We start from the raw sequence: 14,583 nt of genomic DNA on the forward strand, positions 1-14,583 counted from the left end.
TGGCTCTTTAAGTGACAGCTCAGTACAAAATGGCTCTGTAAGGGACGGCTCGGTACAAAATGGCTCTGTAAGGGAGGGCCCGGTGCAGGATGGCTCTTTAAGTGACAGCTCAGTACAAAATGGCTCTTTAAGGGACGGCTCTGTACAAAATGGCTCTGTAAGGGATGGCTCGGTGCAGGATGGCTCTTTAAGTGACAGCTCAGTACAAAATGGCTCTTTAAGGGACGGCTCTGTACAAAATGGCTCTGTAAGGGAGGGCCCGGTACAGGATGGCTCTGTAAGGGACGGCTCGGTACAAAATAGCTTTGTAAGGGACGGCTCGGTACAAAATAGCTCTGTAAGGGATGGCCCGGTACAGGATGGCTCTGTAAATGATGGCTCGGTACAAAATGGCTCTGTAAGGGACGGCTCGGTACAAGATGGCTCTGTAAGGGATGGCTCGGTACAAGATGGCTCTGTAAGGGATGGCCCGGTGCAGGATGGCTCTGTAAGGGACCGCTCGGTACAAAATGGCTCTGTAAGGGACGGCTCGGTACAAAATGGCTCTGTAAGGGAGGGCCCGGTGCAGGATGGCTCTTTAAGTGACAGCTCGGTACAAAATGGCTCTTTAAGGGACGGCTCGGTACAAAATGGCTCTGTAAGGGACGGCTCGGTACAAAATGGCTCTGTAAATGATGGCTCGGTACAGGATGGCTCTTTAAGTGACAGCTCAGTACAAAATGGCTCTGTAATGGACGGCTCGGTACAAAATGGCTCTGTAAGGGAGGGCCCGGTGCAGGATGGCTCTTTAAGTGACAGCTCAGTACAAAATGGCTCTTTAAGGGACGGCTCTGTACAAAATGGCTCTGTAAGGGATGGCTCGGTGCAGGATGGCTCTTTAAGTGACAGCTCAGTACAAAATGGCTCTTTAACGGACGGCTCTGTACAAAATGGCTCTGTAAGGGAGGGCCCGGTACAGGATGGCTCTGTAAGGGACGGCTCGGTACAAAATAGCTTTGTAAGGGACGGCTCGGTACAAAATAGCTCTGTAAGGGATGGCCCGGTACAGGATGGCTCTGTAAATGATGGCTCGGTACAAAATGGCTCTGTAAGGGACGGCTCGGTACAAGATGGCTCTGTAAGGGATGGCTCGGTACAAGATGGCTCTGTAAGGGATGGCCCGGTGCAGGATGGCTCTGTAAGGGACGGCTCGGTACAAAATGGCTCTGTAAGGGACGGCTCGGTACAAAATGGCTCTGTAAGGGAGGGCCCGGTGCAGGATGGCTCTTTAAGTGACAGCTCGGTACAAAATGGCTCTTTAAGGGACGGCTCGGTACAAAATGGCTCTGTAAGGGAGGGCCCGGTGCAGGATGGCTCTGTAAGTGACAGCTCAGTACAAAATGGCTCTTTAAGGGACGGCTCTGTACAAAATGGCTCTGTAAGGGAGGGCCCGGTACAGGATGGCTCTGTAAGGGACGGCTCGGTACAAAATAGCTTTGTAAGGGATGGCTCGGTACAAAATGGCTCTGTAAAGGATGGCTCGGTACAAAATGGCTCTGTAAGGGACGGCTCGGTACAAAATGGCTCTGTAAGGGATGGCTCGGTGCAGGATGGCTCTTTAAGTGACAGCTCAGTACAAAATGGCTCTTTAACGGACGGCTCTGTACAAAATGGCTCTGTAAGGGAGGGCCCGGTACAGGATGGCTCTGTAAGGGACGGCTCGGTACAAAATAGCTTTGTAAGGGACGGCTCGGTACAAAATAGCTCTGTAAGGGATGGCCCGGTACAGGATGGCTCTGTAAATGATGGCTCGGTACAAAATGGCTCTGTAAGCGACGGCTCTGTACAAGATGGCTCTGTAAGGGATGGCTCGGTACAAGATGGCTCTGTAAGGGATGGCCCGGTGCAGGATGGCTCTGTAAGGGACGGCTCGGTACAAAATGGCTCTGTAAGGGACGGCTCGGTACAAAATGGCTCTGTAAGGGAGGGCCCGGTGCAGGATGGCTCTTTAAGTGACAGCTCGGTACAAAATGGCTCTTTAAGGGACGGCTCGGTACAAAATGGCTCTGTATAAGAGGGCCCGGTGCAGGATGGCTCTGTAAGTGACAGCTCAGTACAAAATGGCTCTTTAAGGGACGGCTCTGTACAAAATGGCTCTGTAAGGGAGGGCCCGGTACAGGATGGCTCTGTAAGGGACGGCTCGGTACAAAATAGCTTTGTAAGGGATGGCTCGGTACAAAATGGCTCTGTAAGGGATGGCCCGGTACAGGATGGCTCTGTAAATGATGGCTCGGTACAAAATGGCTCTGTAAGGGACGGCTCGGTACAAGATGGCTCTGTAAGGGATGGCTCGGTACAAGATGGCTCTGTAAGGGATGGCCCGGTACAGGATGGCTCTGTAAGGGACGGCTCGGTACAAAATGGCTCTGTAAGGGACGACTCGGTACAGGATGGCTGTTTAAGGGACGGCTCTGTACAAAATGGCTCTGTAAGGGACGGCTCGGTACAAGATGGCTGTTTAAGGGACGGCTCTGTACAAAATGGCTCTTTAAGGGACGGCTCGGTACAGGATGGCTCTGTAAAGGATGGCTCGGTACAAAATGGCTCTGTAAGGGATGGCTCGGTACAAAATGGCTCTGTAAGGGACGGCTCGGTACAAAATGGCTCTTTAAGGGACGGCTCGGTACAAAATGGCTCTGTAAAGGATGGCTCGGTACAAAATGGCTCTTTAAGGGATGGCTCGGTACAAAATGGCTCTGTAAGGGATGGCTCGGTACAGGATGGCTCTGTAAAGGATGGCTCGGTACAGGATGGCTCTTTAAGTGACAGCTCAGTACAAAATGGCTCTTTAAGTGACAGCTCAGTACAAAATGGCTCTTTAAGGGACGGCTCTGTACAAAATGGCTCTTTAAGGGATGGCTCGGTACAGGATGGCTCTGTAAAGGATGGCTCGGTACAAAATGGCTCTGTAAGGGACGGCTCGGTACAAGATGGGTCTGTAAGGGATGGCTCGGTACAAAATGGCTCTGTAAGGGACGGCTCGGTACAAAATGGCCCTGTAAGGGATGGCTCGGTACAAAATGGCTCTTTAAGGGACGGCTCGGTACAAAATGGCTCTTTAAGGGACGGCTCGGTACAAAATGGCTCTGTAAGGGATGGCTCGGTACAGGATGGCTCTGTAAAGGATGGCTCGGTACAAAATGGCTCTGTAAGGGACGGCTCGGTACAAAATGGCTCTGTAAGGGATGGCCCGGTACAGGATGGCTCTGTAAATGATGGCTCGGTACAAAATGGCTCTGTAAGGGATGGCCCGGTACAGGATGGCTCTGTAAATGATGGCTCGGTACAAAATGGCTCTGTAAGGGATGGCTCGGTACAGGATGGCTCTGTAAAGGATGGCTCGGTACAAAATGGCTCTGTAAGGGACGGCTCGGTACAAAATGGCTCTGTAAGGGATGGCCCGGTACAGGATGGCTCTGTAAATGATGGCTCGGTACAAAATGGCTCTGTAAGGGATGGCCCGGTACAGGATGGCTCTGTAAATGATGGCTCGGTACAAAATGGCTCTGTAAGGGACGGCTCGGTACAAGATGGCTCTGTAAGGGATGGCTCAGTACAAAATGGCTCTGTAAGGGACGGCTTGGTACAGGATGGCTCTGTAAGGGACGGCTCGGTACAAGATGGCTGTTTAAGGGGCGGCTCTGTACAAAATAGCTCTTTAAGGGACGGCTCGGTACAGGATGGCTCTGTAAGGGATGGCTCGGTACAAAATGGCTCTGTAAGGGACGGCTCGGTACAAAATGGCTCTGTAAGGGATGGCTCGGTACAGGATGGCTCTGTAAAGGATGGCCCGGTACAAAATGGCTCTGTAAAGGATGGCCCGGTACAAAATGGCTCTGTAAGGGATGGCTCGGTACAAAATGGCTCTGTAAGGGACGGCTCGGTACAAGATGGCTGTTTAGGGGCGGCTCTGTACAAAATGGCTCTTTAAGGGACAGCTCGGTACAGGATGGCTCTGTAAAGGACGGCTCAGTTCAGGATGGCACTGCTTCCTGCTTCTGTCCCCTGCTGACACTTGCTGCTTCGCTCTCCCCTCTGCCTGCATTTTTCTGCCAATATTCTTATTTTTCTACTCAAGGAACTCATGAGCAATGGCTCCTGGATAGTCATTAATCACTGGGACTGTATTTTGTGGTAGATTTGGTTGGATACTGCAATTTTTTTAAGACTTACAACCTTGTCAGTGTCACGTCAGCGTGGCCTACAAATAGCAGAAGCCTTATCCACAGTTACTCAGGAGCTAAAGCTAACTAGTTGCAAGATGCCACGCTTTTCTACAGATGACTATCACACACTTCTACAGAGGATCAACATTCTGGATACAAAGATTCAACAGCTCGAGGTGAATGTGGAAGGGAATGGATTGTGTGGAAATGAAACAACCTTGCCTTTAATAAAAAAAACAGCAAAGAAGATTGTGCTAACGCACAGCTAATTAGCACAAACTTAGCTGGAAAGAAAAAGGAGGACAATGTACAAGGTAATAACTCTTTCACTGATAGTCCTCCCTGGAATGCTCTTGGTGCAAAGCCAAAGAGTAAATCATCTCACAGGGAAATAGGAGGATGAATAACAGGCAGAGCCCAGTTTGCTGAGATTAGCGATGCGACCGGCTGGCCTGCTCTGCCATCCAAACCAAGCACATCCTCAACCCCTCTCATTAGCAAGACATAGTCGTGGCCAGTTATCAGGAGGAAAACTAACAAATCCTCTCCACAACAACCGGACATGCATCTACAGAACAGGTTTGCTCCACTGCTGCAGGATTCTGGATCTACATCCGATGACCAAAATGAAATCTCCCTACACACCAGGGTAAGACCAAAGAACAAGTCAGAAAGTAAAAGGTGACAAGAAAAACAAATGGCTGGGCCTCAGACTCTGATTGTTGGTGACTTCGGTGTGAAAGACGTGAGAAACGTGTGTGGAAAACGTGCAAAAGTACCATGCTTTCCCAAGGATATGGTATCAGATGTGAGAGGCAAAATTACGCAAATTGTGGCGGCGCACCCAACTGTGGAAAACCTCCTGCATGTGGGGTCGAATGATGTTATGAAACAACAATCTGAGGTGCTGCAGCAGGATTTTACTGAACTGCTGAATACGATCAGCTGTCTGGATGCCCGGATATTCATCAGTGGCCTCTCCCTCCCATCAGAGGAGGAGTGGAGAGATTCAGTAGGCTGTTTAGTCTGAATGCATGGCTGTCGGCTGTATGTACCACACATCCAGTTCATTTCATAGACAACTTCAGCTTCTTCTGGGACCGCAGGCACTTTTTTAAGATGGATGGATTCTGCCTGAACAGGTCAGGAGTGAAGCTGTTCGCCTCCAACCTGTTTTATTTTCTGAACAGACTCTGTTCCCTCGGACAAGGACAACAGACAAGAGAGACCAAAACAACGTGATGAGACAGAGCCTAGAGGAAACCTTAAGAAAAAACCACCTCAGCCCCTCCTGAAGAAAGCCCCAAAGCTCTCAACGAGGACCCACCCCCTTCATCTCATCATACTCCATCCAAGCCACCCTCCCTCTCCCCATCCTCCCCACCCCTCCTGAACTTCACCTACCAGATGTAGGAGCTGGTCACTATGGCAACCAAACTAACCCCATGCCCCAATATAATTTTGGTCTCCCATAAACCCCCCACCGGGGTGGCTAAATGGGGGGTACCCAGCCCCTCCTGTACCACCATGCCAGCTTCATGTTTGGGATGTATGATGTGTGGAGGGTCCAGGCTGTGTAGATAACAGCAGTCATGATTTTTCCCAGGTCCAGCTGGACCCCTGTTTATTAGAAGGTTCAAAACTATCTGGACTGTTTGGCAACAGAAGGAGAAAAGCAGCTCGGTCAGAACACAGAGGGCTGCTTTCTAAAAGGTTTCTAAGTAGAGTTAACATACCCTGTGAGCCACAGCGTGTCCCCAAACATAGAGTAAACTATTCCAAACCCATTAAGTTAACTTTATTAAATGTTAGGTCATTATCAGGGAAAACATTTTTAATTAATGATTTTATAACTGAAAACAACCTTGATTTTATGTTTTTAACAGAAACTTGGTTAAACCAAGATAATAACACAGCTGCCCTGATAGAGTCAACCCCTCCCAGCTTTAGTTTTATCAGTGAGGTCAGACTGAACAGGAGAGGAGGAGCAGTTTTATTTAATGAATCATTTCAGTGTAAGCAGTTATCTCTTGGAAGTTTTACTTCTTTTGAATATGTGGCTCTTCAGTTGAAAGCTTATCATAAAATAATATAGCTTAATTTCTATAGACCACCAGGGCACTGCGCAGAATTTTATAAAGAGTTTAGTGAACTGCTGCTACAATCTGTTTGGATTTTGACTGTGTAATTATTGTTGGTGATTTTAACATCCATGTCGACAACCCTTAGGACAAGGCGACTAAAGATCTGAGTAACAGTCTGGAGAACTTTGGGCTGACTCAGCATATAACAGAGCCCACACACATTAAAGGACACACTCTAGACTTGGTGATTTCAAAGGGTTTGGATGTTTCCATGGTTACTGTGTGTGATGTGGGCCTGTTTGATCATTACTGTGTTTTCTTTGAGTGTACAGTTTCACAAAACGGTGTATAGCTGAAAACACGACTGGGATGTTTAACCAGGTCTTCTCTTCAACACCTGCCCTATCAGGCGGTTCAGCCAATGAGCTTGTCATTAGTTTTAATGCTAAAATGTAAAGTATTATGGATGCTGTTGCTCCTATTAAGGTGAAAGTTGTCTCTCGAAAGAAAAAGTCTCCATGGAGAAATTCCACACTGGTGAAAAATGGAAAAGGAGAGCGTGGGAAAGCTGAGCGTAGATGGAGAAAAACAAATCTACAGGTTCATTATGACATGTATAAAGAGAAACTTCACTCTTATAATTTACACCTGAGGAATTCAGGAAGTCCTGTTTCTCTGACATTATTAGCAAAAACTATCATAAAGGGCAGGTCTTATTTGCTATGGTTGACAGGTTAACAAACCCTCCTGTGTCAGTAGCCCCTGAACTTTATTCCACCAAGGCTGCAATGAGTTTGCCAAATTTTTCATGGAAAAAATCCAAAATATCAGACAAATAGTTGGTTTATCAACAGCAGGTTAAACAGACATACTGTGTCCATTGAAAACCAGTTTAAGCACCATGACACAGTTTAATCCCATTAACAGCAAATATCTGGGCAACATCTTATGTCAGCTGAACTCCTCCTCTTGCTGCTTGGACATCCTGCCCACAGGTTTCTTCAAAAAGGTCTCAAAGTAGTGCTGTCACTACACGACAGCACCTGGGTCCAACTGGACTCAAAAGCGGTCTGACTATCACTTAATTATGACGTCCCATCTTGTTTGAATTCATGCTTGTGTTGTTCTTCCTCTCAAATGTAAGTCGCTTTGGATAAAAGCGTCTGCTAAATGACTGTAGAATAGAATAGAATAGAATAGAATAGAAAGACTCTGGAGCCAGATCTGGTCCAGATTGTGAACTTGTCCTTAATTTCTGAAATCTTCCCAGAACTTTTAAAAACAGCTGTAATCAAACCTCTGCTAAAAAGAGACAATCTAGACACAAATGAGCAACTACAGGCCGATCTCAAATCTTCCTTTTCTAAGTAAACTATTTTTAACACAAAACAACTGCTACGATGTCTTCCAGTCAGGTTTTAAACGGCACCACAGCACTGAGATGCTCTGACCAAAGTCATTAATGACATGTTTGAACACAGACGATGGAAAAATGTCAGTCTTAGTCTTACTGGACCTCAGTGCTGCATTTGATACAGTCGACCACAATATATTACTCCAGACTGGAGAACTGGGTGGCCTCTCTGGCGCTACACTGGTTTAAATCTTATTTAGAGAACAGGAAGTACTTTGTGTCAGTAGGTAATTTTACATCTGAACAGACAAGAATTATTTGTGGAGTTCCCCAAGGTTCCATCCTGGGGCCTCTTCTGTTTAACATCTACATGCTCCCACTGGCACAGGTCGTAAAAAACAACATTAGTTACCATAGCTACGCAGATGACACACAGGTATATATTACAATGTCACCAGGAGACCGAGGCCCCGCACAGGCTCTTGGTAAATGTATTGAGGAGATTAATGACTGGATGTGTCTGAACTTTCTCCAGTTAAACAAAAACTAAACTGAGGTGATGGTTTTTGGAGCCAAAGAGAAACGATTAAGTGTCACCACAGAGCTTCAGTCTATACACCTAAAAACCACCAACCAGACCAGAAATCTGGGTGTATTGATGGACTCAGACCTAAAAACCACCAACCAGACCAGAAATCTGGGTGTATTGATGGACTCAGACCTAAAAACCACCAACCAGACCAGAAATCTGGGTCTAGTGATGGACTCAGACCTAAACTTTGAGAACTACATGAAGGGAACCACAAAGTCAGCCTACTATCAGCTTAAGAACATATCAAGGGTAAAAGATCTGATGTCTCAGCAGGACCTGGAAAATCTAGTCCAGCTTCCATCTTTAGTCGGCTTGATTATTGTAACAGTGTTTTTACAGGTTCTACCTAAAACATCAGTCAGACACCTGCAGCTGATCCAGAACTCTGCTGCTCCAGTCCTCACTAAGACCAAGAAAGTGGACCACATCAGTCCAGCTCTGAGGTCTTTACACTGGCTGCCGGTCCGTCAGAGGATAGACTTTAAAGTTCTGCTGCTGGTCTAGAAAGCTCTGAATGGTTTAGGACCAACATACATCAGAGACCTCTTGACCCAGTATGAACCTACCAGAACCCTCAGGTCATCTGGATCCAGTTTCTTATCAGTTCCAGAGTCAGAACCAGACATGGAGAAGCTGCATTCAGCTTCTACGCTCCACATGTCTGGAACAAACTCCCAGAAAGCCTCAAATCAGCTGAAACACTCAGTTTATTTAAATCCAGGTTAAAGACCCACCTGTTCTCTGCTGCATGGACTAGTTTTTATTTACAGTCCAGATCTGGATCTGGTTCTTTAAGCTGGAATTATGTTTAATATTGTCTTTAACTTTATTTCTTGCATTTTATCTATTTTATTTTAGCATATTCCTTCTGCTTTTATTTCATTAATTGCATTTCTTTTAATCTTATTTATTTATTTTTTTTATTATTTTTTTAATGCACTTATCTGCACCCTGCTGTAATGATTTATGTAAAGCACTTTGAATTGTCTTGTACATGAAATGTGCTGTACAAATAAATTTGCCTTTGCCTTTTGCCTTTGAAGGACAGCTCGGTACAGGATGGCTCTGTACCAAACTGGACCGACCCGGACCAACCTGTACTAACCCATACTCAAGTTCGACTTCAAGTTTATTCATGAACCACATTTACTGCAACCCCCGTTGCCCAAAGTGCTGAACGATAAAACAACTACAATATAAAACACTATGCAGTAAAACAATAAACAATAAAAATCAGTAAAAACAAATGACACTGAACCGGAATAAAAAGTAAAAGCAAGGAAATGTCAAGCTCAAATATGAAAACCGGAACCAGACTGGGCAGCTCTAATGTGAAATAGTAAACTGTTCCACAACTTTCGGGCGACAATCAGAAAAGCCAGCTTTGAACCTGGAGGACGGGACCTTTAGAAGGAGCTGGTAGAAGACCTCAGAGCCCTGGCTGGAGCATGCTGGTGCAGCAGCTCCGGCAGATACAAGGGAGGCAAACGTTTAAGGGTTTAAAAACTAAAGATATTTTGTACTGAGTCCTAAAACTAACAGGAAGCCAGTGCAAAATAGCAGCAGGGGTGATGTGATCACGTGGCCTCCTCCCTGTAAGCAACCCAGTACCTGCTTTCTAAAAGAGCTGCAGTCAGTGCAAAGATGACTAATCAAGGCCATAATACGGGGAGATGATCTAAGCAGGACATGATGAGCAGGTGGAGGACTTTTTCTAGGTCTTGTTTAGGCAGGACCACAATCTCAGTTTTCTCCTCATTTAAGTAGAGAAAGTTTAATTTTATCCATGCTTTTAACCCATAAGTGCCTGACGTGACATATTTGTCACATACAGTTTCTGAGACATTTTGCTTCAATTTATGGTAAAAACTTTGCTTAAAATCCTGATGAACACAATTTGATACTTGTCTTCTGTCCCCTAATAGATACCCAGAAGCAGAAAACCATATTATCTCTCCAACCGCACACAGTTTATTCAACTCAAGACCCACACTTCAGAGTCACTCCCCGTCTCGGCCGGTGTACCCCAGGGATCAGTCCTGGGCCCCCTTCTGTTCATCACTTATCTTCTCCCTCTTGGCCACATTTTCCGTAAACATAATATTAACTTCCATTCCTACGCAGACGAAACCCAGCTCTACATCTCCTCCAAACCATACTCCTCTCTTCCACCTTCCTCTCACTCTGACTGCCTCCAGGAAATTAAAGCATGGTTCTCCTCCAATTTTCTCAAACTCAACAGCAGTAAAACTGAGGTTCTACTTGTCGGTACGCCCTCCACTCTAACCAAGTCTCACAGTTTCTCCATCAACATTGACAGTTCTGCCATTTCCCCCTCCCCTCAGGTCAAGAGTCTTGGCATCATTCTCGACAGCACCCTATCATTTCAAGCCCACATCAGTGGCATTACTCAGTTTGCCTACTTCCACCTTCGTAATATCAACCGTCTGCGCTCATCACTCACTCCGCATGCTGCTGCAATCCTTATCCATAGTCTTGTCACATCCCGCATTGACTACTGTAACTCACTCCTCTTCGGTCTTCCCAATAAATCACTTCAGAAACTGCAGCTTCTCCAGAACTCTGCTGCTCCACTGGCTCCCAATAAAATACAGAATCAACTATAAGTTACTGGTCCTCACTTTCAAAGGTATTCACAATCTGGCCCCTCCTTATTTGTCTGATCTCCTCCATATTGCCCCTCCATCCCTCCCTCCCTCCCGTGCTCTCAGGTCATCCTCCTCCGTTCACCTTACTGTTCCCTCTGCCCGTCTGGAACTCACTTCCATCCGAGATTCGGAACATCAACTCTCTTCCATCACTCACATCTGCACTCAAAACCCACCTGTTTAAAATGGCGTACTCCCTATAACTCATGTAAACTGACTGTTTTATGTAATTTTTATTTCAATGTCCGTTATCTGCTTTTAACTCTTATGTAATTTGTATTTTTATTGTCTTTTTATTTATTTTTCCTTTTGTGTATGGTGACCATGGGTGTTTGAAAGGCGCCAAGAAATAAAATTTATTTATTTTTATTATTATTATTATTATTATTATTATTATTATTATATTTTTAATATATTACATGGTAATAAATGGTAGATACCCCTCCCCAATTAAATTTCTCAAGCAACTAAGCAGATCAGTCAGAGAATCTCCCTGTGGTTTTAAGGGGACATAAATCTTAACATCATCTGCAAAGCAATGGTAGGCAATGCTGTGCTTTTGAAATATAGACCCCAAAGGCAGCAATTACAAAGAAAAGAGAAATGGACCCTTGTGGAACTCCACAACTGAGAGGGGCTACAGCTGAGCAATACTCCTCAAGATGAACACAGAAAGTCCGTTTCGACAAATAAACCAGAACCAGACCGAAATCTTTCTAAAACTTTATTAAAATCTGAGCCTGTAATTTTATGTGTACTATTTTCTCTAACACAAACACTAAAGTAACTGTAATTCAAACCAGAGTAAGAGTTTGAAGCAGATCTCTAACAGCAGAAACTGGATTTCTACACAGAACCCAGCCCGCCACCTTTACCAGTGGAAAGGGAGGAGTCGGAGAAACCGGACGGGTGGAAAACATCCGGTACTAACTTGGACAAACCCATTCTGACTCGTAAAGGTGGGGAGGGCGTGAGGCCGGTCCTTGAAGGCAGCCCTGCTGAAGCCGTGTGTTGACCTCTTGAATGTGGTTCCATCTTTTACACAGTTCCCCAACTTCTTTGAAGTTGTAGTAAGAAAAAGTTCACTTCCTGTCACGATGATGATGATAATGGTGATAGTTCAAGGAGTCTCTATTATTCCTCTGGGGTAATTTGCTTAGAGGCAAACACCAAAACAACCAGTCAGAACAGCAATCACACAGGAACAAGAATACATATGAAAAAGGAAACTGATCAATAAAAATACAGAAAAAAAGAGATTTGTTCATCAGAGCTTAGGAAGCATACAGGTGTCTGTTAGTCCTGTATTTATGCAGGATATACCAGGGGATGATAAGGATGATGATGGTGGTGTTGACAATGATTACGATGATGATGATGGTGATAATTCTCTTCTCTTCTTTTCTACAGTTATTTAGCAGACACTTTTCTCCAAAATGACTTACATCTGAGAGGAAGAACACCAGCAGAAACCAACCAGAAGGGGCGTCATCATTAAGTGGCAGTCAGACTGCTGTGAGTCCAGGTGGACCCAGGTGCTATCGTGTAGAGCTAGAGGCAGGGCTTTTTTCCCTTCCTACAATAGTCTTTCTTTAAGTACGAGATCATGATTTCATCTAACAACATCATCTTGTGCATAAGTGCAGCAGCTTCTTCAGTACCTGGTTGAGCCAAAGAGCTGGACAAATCTTTCTAACTCATTCTGAGTAGAAGAGTTAAGCTAAGTGTGGAAATGCTCCTTAAACAACTGAGTCTTTAGCTTGCTTTTAAAAGTGGATAAGGACTCTGCGGATCGGACGGAGTTTGGTAGATGGTTCCACCACCGGGGAAGAACAGAGGAGAAGAGTCCAGCTACTGATGTGGCGCCACCTTGTGGTGGGAGCACTAGGCGTCTTTCACTGGCAGAGCGTAACTGTGGAGAGGGAGTGTAGCTCTGGATTAAGGAGTGAAGGTAGACTGGAGCCGTTTGGGTTATTGTTTTGTAAGCCAGAAGCAGAGCTTTGAATCTGATGCGCTGCAACTGGAAGCCAGTGGAGAGCGATTAGCAGCGGAGTGACATGAGCTCTTTTGGGCTGGTTGAAGACCAGACGTGCTGCTGCGCTCTGGATCATCTGCAGATGTTTAACTGAGCATGCAGGCAGGCCAGCCAGTAAGGAGTTGCAGTAGTCAATGCGTGAAATGACCAGAGCCTGGACCAGGAGCTGGGCCGTGTGTTCAGTCAGGTAGGGTCTGATCCTCCTGATGTTGTAGAGAGCAAATCGGCAAGATCAAGCAACCGAGGCAACGTGGTCCTTAAAGGTCAGCTGGTTGTCTACCATGACACCAAGATTCCTGGTAGAAGACGTAGACACAAGCGTGATATAGTCAAGCTGCACACTTATCTGTGGAGGTAAAGAAGGCTTGGCTGGAAAGACAATAGGCTCGGTTGTGGGTAGTTTGGTAGTTTCCAACCTGGGCTGGGTTGAGTGTGGGTTTCTTCAGCAGCGGGTAACCCGAGCTTGCATGAAGGCAGAGGGAAAGACACCGGATTTAAGAGAGGAGGTGATAATATGGGTTACTGCAGGTTTGATTGTAGGTAAAATGCTCTGCAGGATGTCAGAGGGAACAGGATCAAGAGGACAGGTCGTGGGTTTTGAGCTGACTAGAAGTTTAGAGACTTGGTCCTCATTTAGAGAGCGGAAGGAGCAGAGTGAGGCACCAGTAGCTGGTTTGGTAAGGCTGAGTTGGTCCGGCTCAGTGAATTGGTTACTGATGGTAGCGACGTTTTCAGTGAAGTAGGAAGCAAACATTTCTGCAGTCAGCACAGTGGGAGGCTGAGCAGGTGGTGGAGATAGAAGAGAGTTAAACACCATGAACATGTCGTGTGTTGGGAGTGATAATCATGTTGATCATGATGATGACAATGATGATGATGATGTTAATGATAACAATGAAGATGATGGTGATGTTTGTGGTAATGATAATAATGATGATGATGATGATGATGATGGTGGAAATGATAATAACGATGACGGCGATGGTGATGATCGTGGTAATGATAATAATGATGACGGTGATGGTGGTGATGGTGATGATGGTGGTAATGATAATAATGATGATGGTGATGGTGATGATGGTGATGATCGTGGTAATGATAATAATGATTATGGTGATGGTGATGATGGTGATGATGGTGATGATGGTGGTAATGACAATTACGATGATGATGGTGATGACGATGGTAATGATAATAATGATGGTGGTGATGGTGATGATGCTGATGATCATTGTAATGATAATAATGGTGATGGTGATGATGGTGATGATTATGGTAATGATAATAATGATGATGGTGATGGTGATGATGGTGGTAATGATAATAATGATGATGTGATGATCGTTGTGATTATAATAATGATGATGGTGATGGTGATGATGGTGATGATCGTGGTAATGATAATAATGATGATGGTGATGATCGTGGTAATGATAATAATGATTATGGTGATGGTGATGATGGTGATGATCGTGGTAATGATAATAACGATGATGATGGTGATGACGGTGGTAATGATAGTGATGATCATTGTAATGATAATAATGATGATGTGATAATGGTGATGATTATGGTAATGATAATAATATTGATGATGATGATGATGATGGTGGTAATGATAATAATGATGATGGTGATGCTAGT

The sequence above is a fragment of the Melanotaenia boesemani genome, chromosome 1 (genome assembly GCF_017639745.1).
Source record: "Melanotaenia boesemani isolate fMelBoe1 chromosome 1, fMelBoe1.pri, whole genome shotgun sequence".
NCBI classification, from domain to species: Eukaryota; Metazoa; Chordata; class Actinopteri; order Atheriniformes; family Melanotaeniidae; genus Melanotaenia; species Melanotaenia boesemani.